We start from the raw sequence: 14,177 nt of genomic DNA, 5'->3' as shown, positions 1-14,177 counted from the left end.
AAGAAAAAGTGCTAGACATTCTAGTAGGTTTTGCTAAGCTCTAGTTTATTTGCATAAAGCTAGTTTTGGTTCACAAAGTTTTGAGAAAAACTTATTCAAGTGCTAACTAACCCAAGGGGAAACATTAGTGTCATTCCCACCATTCAAGTGGTGATTTCAATTCAATTCACCACAAGTCAATTCACCATCACCTTTCAACATCATTTTCAAAGATATGACATCGGAAACTGTATGGCCTTTCCAACCGTCCGTAACCGTGGACGCGGCTATTCGAATAGGTTTACACTCTGCAGAGGTTGCACACTTGTGCCACAACATTTGATTTCATCCGTCGGGATTTCCCCGAATAATCGTAACACAGTACGCGGATCATCAACCATAACCTTTCACTTACGAATCCTAGTATGAGCACCTCTCCCCATGAGCTTGGCCTCCCAGTGAAGACCAACTGTCAACCTGGGAACTGCACAGGGCTTGGGCCGGACATTCACCTCATTTCGCATCATATCGTATCGTTTCTTTTGTGGTAGAGGCAGCTTTCGGCATAACCCCGATGACGCTTGTTTAGAGGGAACCCATACTAAGACGCATAAACTTCCAGTTAAGCCCTACCCATAATCAGGTATTGTGGGGGTACTTGAGAATTGGAAAGGTATCGCATTCAAACCAACATCAAGTTTTATCAAAAATCACCATCTTCTCTTGGTCATATTCACCTTCAAAAATCCTTCAATGGAATGCATCTTCATTCCAAGGTTTCAAAATCCTTTCAAAAACCTGTTGTTCCCATCTAGAGTAGTCAAATTTAGTTTATTAGCACTAGCTCTAATTCATGAGGGGTGCTACCTTGCTTTGCTTGGAAAAGGCTAACTCACTACTCTAAAAACCAACTTGTATTTTGACCAAAGTTAACTATAAAAGGAAAGTCATTTGGAAAACAGGTAAAAACTTGGGATGGGTTCACATAAGAAAAGGTAAGACATGGTGCCTTGCCCCAAGGGGCTTTGCACTTGGCAAGAATAAAAGCTTGCATAGTAATTTAGCTTGCCTTGGTAGTTCTCAAACTGTTCCTCTTCCTCCTCCTGGTAGCAACCTTCTTCTTCGGCGTACTCTCCGGTGCTACCGTCTAAATTTGAATACGAGTATAATTACTCACTAATTCCATGGCGATTCCACACATCACAAATAAACACACAAACTACTCTATGCACACACATAAATAAACTAGGGTGCATGGGTTGTGGGATTTAAATAGGATTTGTATTCTATATGTAAATGATAGTTTCCATAGGGTTCTTGAGAAATAATTTCCTCTCATTGAAATCTTCTTAAGATTTAATTTCTCCAACAATCATGGATGAACTCATCTTGACCTAGATCAAATGTTCATCATCATCATCATTTGGGAGAATGATTTAAATGAGGTGGATCACCTCATACCATTTAAATAACTCTACCTTTGATTTAAAACTCAAGTAATTCATATAAGAGAGTTTGGAACCAGGGGTCCAAACATCCCATGAATTCATGTGAGACAAGTTTAAATGAAGTGTAAGACTTCACACAATTTAAATCTAATAGTTTTGGATAATATCAACTAGTTAAACTAGTCAACATATCCATTCATTAAACCATGGCATGATCATGCAAAGTGACCACACCATTTTATTGCATAAACAATTAGTGTAAGTCAAAAGTGAGCTATTAGAGTTGGAATTAACTTAATATCTATTTTGGTTGATTTTTAAGAATTATTTGAATAGGGAAAAGTCCCTGGCTTGTTATTTTTGTCACATTAATTCTACAAAGAATTTGACCCTGAGGCCAGTGGCATTGGATAGAGAATTTCAGTGGCTTTCCAACAATATCAAATTCACTAAATTTGGTTTAGCCAATTGGAAACTATTTAATTTCAAAGTTTGGGCAGTATTGAAAATGTTTGGAAAATGTTTAAAACGAATTTGAATTAAACAAAGCCGGCGGGAAAACGAAGCTGGGCCGATTTGAAATAAAACGGCCCACCTCAGCCCACCACGCGTCTGTGCCCGCGTGGGCTGCCTGACAGGGGGGTCCCGCATGTCAGCGGCGTTTAAAACCCGAAACGGTACGAGCGACGTGGCGCGTTGGATTAGAAGGCAATCCAACGGCGCACGGTCGTCGTCTTCTCCGGCGAAGCGAGGTTCGGGCGGCGAGCCTAGGGGGTGGGAGAGCTAACCAGGGCTCCCGCGGTGGCTGGCAGTGTGCGTGATGTCGATGTGGACGACGGCGGTTCTCCTGGTACCGGCGGCGACTCCTGGATCGGCTCCAATCGACGGCGGCGAGGTGCGGTACTGGCGGGCTCCGATCTTCAAATTGAAGCAGCTCCGGCGACAATCGAGCGAGTGGTTTGGTGGAGGAGAAGCAGTGGAGGGTGGTGAACGTGGTGGTGTGCTCAGCTTCGTCCAGGGAACGCGGTATTTATAGATGGCCAAGGGTGCGGCTTGGCCGTGAAGAAGTCGACCATGGCGCGGCTTCTCCGGCAAGCGATCGAGCTAGGCGAGGTGGTGGCAGTGTTCTACGGCTCCTGGCGATGCTATTGGCGGCAACAGCGGGGTCGGGCGGTGGCTAAATTGGTCGCATTGCTTCCGTGTCCGTCGCGTCCGCGGCGGACCAGGGTTCTCTTCTCCGGCGACGGCGGTGGCGGGTCGTGGTCGAGGGCGTGTCTGGGAGCGTTGCGGTGTCACGGTGATGCTCAACGTGTTGCAAGCGGGGCCAGGGCGTGCTCGAGGTCGTGGCGCGGCGCGTGTCCGATGTATGCCCGCGGCGTGCCCACGCGCGACGCGAGCGGCGTTCGTGGCGCCATGGACGCGTGCTTGTCCGGCCTGTCTGTGTTCCTCCTCGACAACGGCCGGTGCTAGGCGATCCAAAGAGAGTGAGGTGGAGTGCGGGGACATGGTGGCCAGGGTCGGCGATGAAGGAGAGAGGAGGTGGTGCGGCATGGCCGGCATGTGGCCGGCATGGCCATGCCATGCTTGTTCTCTCTCCCTCCCTAGGGTTTCTATGTTGAGGTTAGTGAGAGAGGGGACCAGGGGACCATTTGGGGTTGGTTAGAGTAGGTTAGTTTGAGTAGATCACTATTTGCTATAGTGTAGGAATAGTGTTCAATTTTGGAAAATACAAAAATATCCAAAATGGAAATAATTCAAATGGTGAACCTTTTTGAAAAGTGAGTGTTGAGATAAGTTGTAATTGACCAGAGATGAATGGAGGTGGTGGTGGAAAAATTAGATTTCAAATTTTGGCCAAAATGGCTAAGTGGAGATTGTTGATCTTAATATAAAGTTGCAACTTTAGATGAGCATAGCTAGTGATCAAAGATGAATTTGGCAGGGTGGTCTTCATCAAAGTTGTTCACCTTGATGTTGACTTTGAAATGGTGCAAAGAGTTAGCAAGAATTGGTTTGAGAAAATTGAATTGCAGGGGCTCAAAGTGGTGATCAGACTGAAATTGGCAGATTTGGTCATCATCACATGTGAGTGGGAAAAGTGTTGGAAATTCATTTGAAAAGTGAAACCTTGGTTCCAAAAGTTGTAATAAGTGTTTCACAACATTATTCAACTACTGGTGAAGACCAAATAGGTCTAGGGTTAAAATTTTGAAAAATGCCATAGGGCATATGTGAGGGTTTTTAGGGTTTTTCAATTATGGGAATTTCTTCCACTTTGATTTATTTGGTTGGTGATCTTCACATGATCACTCTAGGGTTTTAGAGCATAACAAATACAAGTAATAACAATCATCATGGCATATCACTCAAATGCACAAGTCCTATGCATGGTACTATATGCAAAAGAAAAGTTTTTGTTGGTTTGAAATTTTGTATTTCTGGAATTCTCTAACTTTCTTTTTCATTGAAATTTGGGGTGTTACAAACCCTTCCCCCTTACAAAAGATCTCGTCCCGAGATCAAAAAGAAAGTTAGGTACTAAAGAGATCTGGGTACTCCTTCTTCATGAAGTCTTCGCGTTCCCAGGTGGCTTCATCCTTGGTATGATTGCTCCATTGGATCTTTAGAAACTTGATGCTTCGGGTGCGGGTGGTTCTGTAAGCTTCTTCTAGGATGCGAATCGGCACTTCGCGGTAAGTCAGATCCTTGTTGATATCCACCGATCGGTGATCGATGTTCTTGAACACTTCGGTCTTCTCAGGGACTTCAAGACATTTCCGGAGAAGTGAGATGTGAAAAACGTCGTGCACAGCCGACATTTCTTCAGGCAACTCCAGTTGATAAGATACTTCACCTCGGCGGCTGAGGACTTGGAAAGGTCCCACGTAGCGAGGTGCAAGCTTTCCTTTCAGCTGAAACCTTTGCATCCCTTTCAAGGGGGATACTTTGAGATAGACAAAATCTCCGATCTCAAAGGTCATCTCCCGACGTCTCTTGTCGGCGTAGCTCTTCTGTCTGGATTGCGCAGTCTTGAGGTACTCACGGATCTTGTGAACCTTCTCTTCGGCTTCACGAAGAACGTAAGGGCCGAAAACTTGACTCTCTCCGACTTCTGACCAGTTCAGGGGGGTACGGCACTTCCTTCCGTACAAGGCTTCAAAGGGGGCCATCTGTAGGCTGGCTTGATAACTATTGTTGTATGAGAATTCTGCGTAAGGTAGGCAGTCTTCCCACTTGGATCCGTATTCCAGTACGCATGCTCTAAGCATGTCTTCCGATCTCTGGTTTACTCTCTCGATCTGTCCGTCGGTCCGAGGGTGATAGGCGGTGCTGAAATTTAGGCGAGTGCCTAGTCCTTCATGCACTTTCCGCGTAACCTTGAGGTGAACTGTGATCCTCTATCTGACACTATCGATTTGGGGGTTCCATGCAAAGCGACTATTCTGGAGATGTAGAGTTCAGCTAACTTGGGGCCTTGATAGGTGGTTTTGACGGCGATGAAATGGGCGACTTTGGTCAATCTATCGACCACTACCCATATGGAATCATTGCCTTTGCTGGATTTGGGCAGTCCGGTGATAAAGTCCATTCCTACGGAGTCCCATTTCCATTACGGAATACGAAGGGGTTGCAACAGTCCGGCGGGTCTCTCGGTGTTCTGCCTTAACTCGCCGGCAGATGTCACACTTAGCGATATAGCTACCGATCTCTCTCTTCATTCCGTGCCACCAAAATTGTTCTTTCAGGTCCTGGTACATCTTGGTACCTCCGGGGTGGATTGAGTAAAGGGTGTCATGGGCTTCTTGCAGGATGACTTGTTTCAGGTCGTAGTCCGATGGTACGCAGAGGCGTTCTTTGTACCAAAGCACTCCGGCCGTCAATGGTGAATCCGGGGCTTTTCCTGCGGCTATCTGTTTCTTGATTCCATCAATGCTAGCGTTGTCCTTCTGGGCTTCCTTGATCTGACCAATCAAGGTGGGTTGCAGTTCGATGCTGGCTAGGAATCCTTCACTTACAAGTTCAAGTCTGAACTGTTCAAACTCTTGATGCAAACTAGGCTGTTCGGTTGCGAGCATGGAGTTCAAGCTGCACGGCGATCGACTCAAAGCATCCGCTACCACATTGGCCCTGCCGGGGTGGTAGTGAATCTCCATGTCGTAATCCTTGATCAATTCGATCCATCGGCGTTGTCTCATGTTTAACTCCTTCTGGGTGAAAATGTATTTGAGGCTTTTGTGGTCGGAGTAAATCTCGCATCGATTACCCATGAGGTAATGACGCCAAACTTTCAAGGCTAAGACCACGGCTGCAAGCTCGAGGTCGTGGGTTGGGTAGTTCTGCTCATGTTGCTTGAGTTGTCTAGAAAGGTAGGATACAACCTTTCCTTCTTGCATAAGCACGCATCCAAGTCCAGTCTTGGAGGCGTCGCAATATACGTCAAAGGGCTTTGCGATATCTGGCATGATCAGGATTGGGGCTGTTGTCAGTCTACTCTTGAGCTGTTGAAAGCTCTCTTCACACTTGTCGGTCCACTCAAACTTTCTGTCCTTTTTCAGCAGTTGGGTCATTGGTCGAGCGATGCTCGAGAAACCTTCTACAAATCTGCGGTAATATCCGGCTAATCCAAGAAAAGCACGGACCTCAGTTTGTGTGGTTGGGGCTTTCCATTCCATAACAGTTTTGATCTTGGCGGGATCTACGGCAATTCCTCCTGCAGACAAGATGTGTCCCAGGAATCCAACTTCTTCCAGCCAAAACTCACACTTGCTAAACTTGGCGTACAACTGGTGCTGTCTCAGGGTTTCTAGAACAATCTCCAGATGCTGTTCATGTTCTTCTTCGGACTTGGAGTAGACCAAAATGTCGTCGATGAAAACAACGACAAATTTGTCCAAGAAGTTCATGAAGATCTTATTCATGAGATTCATGAAATAAGCGGGAGCATTGGTCAGTCCAAATGACATGACGTTGTACTCATACAACCCATATCTGGTGGTAAAGGCAGTTTTTGGAATATCGGTGGCTCGGATTTTCAGTTGGTGGTATCCAGTTCTAAGATCAATTTTCGAGAAAACTCGGGATCCGGTGAGTTGGTCGAACAAGTCTTCGATCTTGGGTAAGGGGTATTTGTTTTTGATGGTGACATCGTTAAGCTTACGATAGTCGGTGCATAAACGATTTGCACCATCCTTCTTGTCGACAAACAAGACGGGGGATCTCCAGGGGGATGCACTTGGTCTAATCAAACCTTTGGCTAACATGTCATCTATTTGCTTCTTCAGCTCCACAAGTTCGGCGGCGTTCATGCTGTAGGCTCTCTGGGCGATGGGTCCAGTTCCAGGGATTAACTCGATGATAAACTCGATATCCCGGTCCGGGGGCATACCGGGTAGATCATCCGGAAACACATCAGGGTAGCGACAAACGACCCTGATTTGCTCCAGAGTAGGCTTGGATACACTTTGGTTGCAGGTAAATTTTCTGGGTAGTTTTTCAGAGACGTGCTCAACTACGATTCCGGTGCTGCTAGTCATGGTTATGGCTTTCTTGGCGCAATCTATCAATCCATTGTGTTTGGACATCCAGTCCATTCCTAGGACAACTTCCAAACCTTTGGTTCCAAGTATGATGAGATTTGCAAAGAAATCAACATCATGGATTTTGATTGGCACATTTTTACAAAATTTTCTGGCTTTGGTGGTTGATCCGGGGATTTGAACTATCATAACATGCTTCAAACTGAGGGGTTGAATTTTACTTGTTGATGCAAAATCTTCGGTGACAAAGGAATGCGATGCTCCGGAATCAAACAACACTCTAGCAGGGGTGTGGTTGTGACGAAAACATACCCAGGACCACATCTGGGGCTTCCTGGGCTTCTTCGGCGTTCATGTGGTAGAGGCGGCCGTTGCGGTTGTTGGGGTTGTTGGGGGCGAACTTCTTGCCGGTGGAGACACGGCGTTGCTGCTGAGCAGGAGCAGCGGTGTTGCCGGCGAGCTTGGCAAGACGCTTGGGACACTCGTTGGAGTAGTGCCCCACTACACCACACTCATAACAAGTGATAGTGCTCTTGTCCTGCTTGTTCGCAACGGGAATGGCATTGCTCCCGGTTCTGGGGTTGGTGTTGGTGTTGGTGTTGTTGGTGTTCGGGGCTCGAGGTGGAGCGCGGTTGTAGTTGTTGTTGTTGTAGTTGGGGTTGTAGCCTCCTGGCTTGGAGTTTCCTCCACTTCGGTTCTGATAACCGGGGCGAGAGTTCTGCATCGGGGGTTTGTTATGTCTCGGATTGAAACCTCCGCTTGGGCTAGGGCGAAACTTTTGGGGGTGGCTTGATCCACTCTGATTTGCCATGCGGCGTTTGCGGTTTTCATTGGCTTGGTTTAACTTGCCCTCCATCTGGATGGCGGAGTCAACAAGGGCTTCGAGGTCGGCGAAGGGGATGTTGACGAGGACAGTCTGCATCTCATCATGCAGCCCGTTCAGGAATCTCTCCTTCCTCTTTTCAACGGTGTCCGTCTCATCAGGGGCATACCTTGACAAGGTGAGAAACTTGTCGCGGTACTCAACCACCGTCATGCGACCTTGTTTCAGTTCACGGAACTCATCCCTCATCTTCTTGATAAGACCCGGGGGTACATGGTACTTGCTGAACTTGAGTTTGAAATCCTCCCAAGTCATGAATTGACCTCCGTTCATGGCACGGGTACTTGTCCACCAAGCGCGAGCTGGTCCAGCGAGGTAGTGAGTGGCGAACAACACCTTCTCGTTGGCTTCCACTCCAGCTACTTCCAGATTGTTCTCCATAGTCTGGAGCCAATCGTCGGCGTCGAGGGGCTCCTCGGTCTTGCTAAACACCGGAGGGTTGGTGTTCTGGAAGTTCTTGAGCTTGGATCCGGGGTGGTCATGATTTCCATGGCCTTGGGCGATGTTCTGCAAGGCGATGATGTTGGCTTGGCGCTCGGCTCTCTCGGTTTCCCGGTCTGCAAGCAGGGTTTGCAGAAGCTGCATCATCGCGTCGTTGGTGCGATTCGGAGGGGCCATCTGAAGGTATAGAAGATCATGAGATAAGAGGGAATATTCTATGGTTCATTTAAGTTTGAAAAACATTTGAAAACTTGTAATCTTTTCATGACAAACATAACATTCATTCATTCATGCAACACATAGTACAAACTACACACATACTCCAATGGTTTTAAGAACCATTCTCATGCTATGATACAAAGGACGGGATACAACTCACACCTACTATAAGTGAAACTAGTGCAACTACTCCTCATTGTCGATATCAATCGGGACGTAGTCATCCTGTCCGGCCTCCAGGAACTCGTAGTCCTCCTCCTCGGTGTTCTCGTCCTCCTCAAAGTCATCGTCATCGCTCAGAAAGGCGTCTCCTCCCTGAATATTGATGCCTTCATCGTCCTCCTCCATGTGACGAATCTGATCCTCCTGGGCCGTGACAGTGGCCTCAAGTGACGCGATCCGGTCGCGAAGGCGGCGAATCGTAGCGTCCTTCTTGGCACGCTGCTGGCGAAGGTTCCTGCGGCCGTTGTTGAGTAGCTTGATCGCCTCACCCTGCTCGATGATGTGAGCATGGGTCTGGTTCGCGTAAGCGCGAGAGGCGTCGAGGTCCCTCTGAGTCTGGTAGAGCATGAAGTCCAAGTGATCCACATGGTGCCTCAACTGGGGGTGGAGTGGCACATCCATGGGTCTTCCGTCAGAGTTACGCCGTGCGAGATGCGCAAAGCGTTCCTCACGAAGGGCTTCGGTATTCTGTCCGCACGTACGAGCAAGTGCTTCTGAAGAGCACGTGCAAGCCCGTCGAGCGCTTGCTTTCCCCGAAAGAGAAAAGGATCCTCTCCGAGGTGGGAGGCTCCGGCTTGCCCCTCAAGTCGGCAGTGATAATCCACTGCAGTTCCCCTCCCGGCTGGTCGTCCACCTGAATCCCGTGAAACTCGGGGTGTGGGCGGCCAAGGTGATCCGACAGGGAGTCGAGGTCATGCTCGAAGATCAAGCTTCCTCCGTTTCCAAGCTGATAGAACTTGGTGTTGAGGGGTTCATTCGGCTCCATCTGAAAGAGAATTGGATGAGTAAGTTAGAGAGTGCAAAGTGTGGCAAGGTTTTAAGTTGATTTAAAAAAGATAGACATGATCAAATTTTGGCAAAGTCTCGAAGGCAAGAGTGTAGTAAATTTTCACAAATAAGTCCTTTCATTTGATTTCAAAGTTAAATTTTTCAGAACGCCCATTCTAACTAAGGTCTTCTAAGGTCAAACAATGGCTCTGATACCAACTTGTCAACACCCGGATTTTTAAGTCCGAATGCCTATTATGTCATACATCGCAATCCCAGGAATATTGTTGTTGCGAGGCATAATAGTTAAGTATCACGATCATCATTCATTACAACCCATAAGTCTTACAAATTGGAATCACATGATCCATATTACACGAATAGTTGATCTATTGATCAACGAACAAACACAAGTTCATAGTTCAACATAGCGGAAGCGTAAGATACAAGGACTCTCTAGTCCACAGGCCAACGCTTGACGTCGGAAGGCGCTTAGTTGTCGTAGGCGTCCTGCTGGTCATCTCCTTGTTCATCTTCATACTCTGGCCATTTGAATAGCCAGGGACAAAGCCGTGAGTACGTTGAGTACTCGCAAACTACTTCAAGAAAAAGTGCTAGACATTCTAGTAGGTTTTGCTAAGCTCTAGTTTATTTGCATAAAGCTAGTTTTGGTTCACAAAGTTTTGAGAAAAACTTATTCAAGTGCTAACTAACCCAAGGGGAAACATTAGTGTCATTCCCACCATTCAAGTGGTGATTTCAATTCAATTCACCACAAGTCAATTCACCATCACCTTTCAACATCATTTTCAAAGATATGACATCGGAAACTGTATGGCCTTTCCAACCGTCCGTAACCGTGGACGCGGCTATTCGAATAGGTTTACACTCTGCAGAGGTTGCACACTTGTGCCACAACATTTGATTTCATCCGTCGGGATTTCCCGAATAATCGTAACACGCACGCGGATCATCAACCATAACCTTTCACTTACGAATCCTAGTATGAGCACCTCTCCCCATGAGCTTGGCCTCCCGGTGAAGACCAACCGTCAACTCCGGAACTGCACAGGCTTGGGCCGGACATTCACCTCATTTTGCATCATATCGTATCGTTTCTTTTGTGGTAGAGGCAGCTTTCGGCATAACCCCGATGACGCTTGTTTAGAGGGAACCCATACTAAGACGCATAAACTTCCGGTTAAGCCCTACCCATAATCTGGTATTGTGGGGGTACTTGAGAATTGGAAAGGTATCGCATTCAAACCAACATCAAGTTTTATCAAAAATCACCATCTTCTCTTGGTCATATTCACCTTCAAAAATCCTTCAATGGAATGCATCTTCATTCCAAGGTTTCAAAATCCTTTCAAAAACCTGTTGTTCCCATCTAGAGTAGTCAAATTTAGTTTATTAGCACTAGCTCTAATTCATGAGGGGTGCTACCTTGCTTTGCTTGGAAAAGGCTAACTCACTACTCTAAAAACCAACTTGTATTTTGACCAAAGTTAACTATAAAAGGAAAGTCATTTGGAAAACAGGTAAAAACTTGGGATGGGTTCACATAAGAAAAGGTAAGACATGGTGCCTTGCCCCAAGGGGCTTTGCACTTGGCAAGAATAAAAGCTTGCATAGTAATTTAGCTTGCCTTGGTAGTTCTCAAACTGTTCCTCTTCCTCCTCCTGGTAGCAACCTTCTTCTTCGGCGTACTCTCCGGTGCTACCGTCTAAATTTGAATACGAGTATAATTACTCACTAATTCCATGGCGATTCCACACATCACAAATAAACACACAAACTACTCTATGCACACACATAAATAAACTAGGGTGCATGGGTTGTGGGATTTAAATAGGATTTGTATTCTATATGTAAATGATAGTTTCCATAGGGTTCTTGAGAAATAATTTCCTCTCATTGAAATCTTCTTAAGATTTAATTTCTCCAACAATCATGGATGAACTCATCTTGACCTAGATCAAATGTTCATCATCATCATCATTTGGGAGAATGATTTAAATGAGGTGGATCACCTCATACCATTTAAATAACTCTACCTTTGATTTAAAACTCAAGTAATTCATATAAGAGAGTTTGGAACCAGGGGTCCAAACATCCCATGAATTCATGTGAGACAAGTTTAAATGAAGTGTAAGACTTCACACAATTTAAATCTAATAGTTTTGGATAATATCAACTAGTTAAACTAGTCAACATATCCATTCATTAAACCATGGCATGATCATGCAAAGTGACCACACCATTTTATTGCATAAACAATTAGTGTAAGTCAAAAGTGAGCTATTAGAGTTGGAATTAACTTAATATCTATTTTGGTTGATTTTTAAGAATTATTTGAATAGGGAAAAGTCCCTGGCTTGTTATTTTTGTCACATTAATTCTACAAAGAATTTGACCCTGAGGCCAGTGGCATTGGATAGAGAATTTCAGTGGCTTTCCAACAATATCAAATTCACTAAATTTGGTTTAGCCAATTGGAAACTATTTAATTTCAAAGTTTGGGCAGTATTGAAAATGTTTGGAAAATGTTTAAAACGAATTTGAATTAAACAGGCCGGCGGGAAAACGAAGCTGGGCCGATTTGAAATAAAACGGCCCACCTCAGCCCACCACGCGTCTGTGCCCCGCGTGGGCTGCCTGACAGGGGGGTCCCGCATGTCAGCGGCGTTTAAAACCCGAAACGGTACGAGCGACGTGGCGCGTTGGATTAGAAGGCAATCCAACGGCGCACGGTCGTCGTCTTCTCCGGCGAGAAGCAGAGGTTCGGGCGGCGAGCCTAGGGGGTGGGAGAGCTAACCAGGGCTCCCGCGGTGGCTGGCAGTGTGCGTGATGTCGATGTGGACGACGGCGGTTCTCCTGGTACCGGCGGCGACTCCTGGATCGGCTCCAATCGACGGCGGCGAGGTGCGGTACTGGCGGGCTCCGATCTTCAAATTGAAGCAGCTCCGGCGACAATCGAGCGAGTGGTTTGGTGGAGGAGAAGCAGTGGAGGGTGGTGAACGTGGTGGTGTGCTCAGCTTCGTCCAGGGAACGCGGTATTTATAGATGGCCAAGGGTGCGGCTTGGCCGTGAAGAAGTCGACCATGGCGCGGCTTCTCCGGCAAGCGATCGAGCTAGGCGAGGTGGTGGCAGTGTTCTACGGCTCCTGGCGATGCTATTGGCGGCGACAGCGGGGTCGGGCGGTGGCTAAATTGGTCGCATTGCTTCCGTGTCCGTCGCGTCCGCGGCGGACCAGGGTTCTCTTCTCCGGCGACGGCGGTGGCGGGTCGTGGTCGAGGGCGTGTCTGGGAGCGTTGCGGTGTCACGGTGATGCTCAACGTGTTGCAAGCGGGGCCAGGGCGTGCTCGAGGTCGTGGCGCGGCGCGTGTCCAGTGTATGCCCGCGGCGTGCCCACGCGCGACGCGAGCGGCGTTCAGGGCGCCATGGACGCGTGCTTGTCTGGCCTGTGCTGTGTTCCTCCTCGACAACGGCCGGTGCTAGGCGATCCAGTAGAGTGAGGTGGAGTGCAGGGACATGGTGGCCAGGGTCGGCGATGAAGGAGAGAGGAGGTGGTGCGGCATGGCCGGCATGTGGCCGGCATGGCCATGCCATGCTTGTTCTCTCTCCCTCCCTAGGGTTTCTATGTTGAGGTTAGTGAGAGAGGGGACCAGGGGACCATTTGGGGTTGGTTAGAGTAGGTTAGTTTGAGTAGATCACTATTTGCTATAGTGTAGGAATAGTGTTCAATTTTGGAAAATACAAAAATATCCAAAATGGAAATAATTCAAATGGTGAACCTTTTTGAAAAGTGAGTGTTGAGATAAGTTGTAATTGACCAGAGATGAATGGAGGTGGTGGTGGAAAAATTAGATTTCAAATTTTGGCCAAAATGGCTAAGTGGAGATTGTTGATCTTAATATAAAGTTGCAACTTTAGATGAGCATAGCTAGTGATCAAAGATGAATTTGGCAGGGTGGTCTTCATCAAAGTTGTTCACCTTGATGTTGACTTTGAAATGGTGCAAAGAGTTAGCAAGAATTGGTTTGAGAAAATTGAATTGCAGGGGCTCAAAGTGGTGATCAGACTGAAATTGGCAGATTTGGTCATCATCACATGTGAGTGGGAAAAGTGTTGGAAATTCATTTGAAAAGTGAAACCTTGGTTCCAAAAGTTGTAATAAGTGTTTCACAACATTATTCAACTACTGGTGAAGACCAAATAGGTCTAGGGTTAAAATTTTGAAAAATGCCATAGGGCATATGTGAGGGTTTTTAGGGTTTTTCAATTATGGGAATTTCTTCCACTTTGATTTATTTGGTTGGTGATCTTCACATGATCACTCTAGGGTTTTAGAGCATAACAAATACAAGTAATAACAATCATCATGGCATATCACTCAAATGCACAAGTCCTATGCATGGTACTATATGCAAAAGAAAAGTTTTTGTTGGTTTGAAATTTTGTATTTCTGGAATTCTCTAACTTTCTTTTTCATTGAAATTTGGGGTGTTACACATTCTGTCGAACACCTTGTTGGCAGGGTGAAAATTTGAGCCCATACCTCATTTCTACCTTGGACTTGGTCCAACCCTGCCCTCTCTGCACCCTGGAGCCTCCCTCTCACCTCACCACACCATCACCACCACTTGCACTGGTCAAGGAGAGATCAAATAAATCAAA

Source organism: Lolium perenne, chromosome 6 (assembly GCF_019359855.2).
Source record: "Lolium perenne isolate Kyuss_39 chromosome 6, Kyuss_2.0, whole genome shotgun sequence".
NCBI classification, from domain to species: Eukaryota; Viridiplantae; Streptophyta; class Magnoliopsida; order Poales; family Poaceae; genus Lolium; species Lolium perenne.
Note: the sequence above shows the minus strand (reverse complement) of the source record.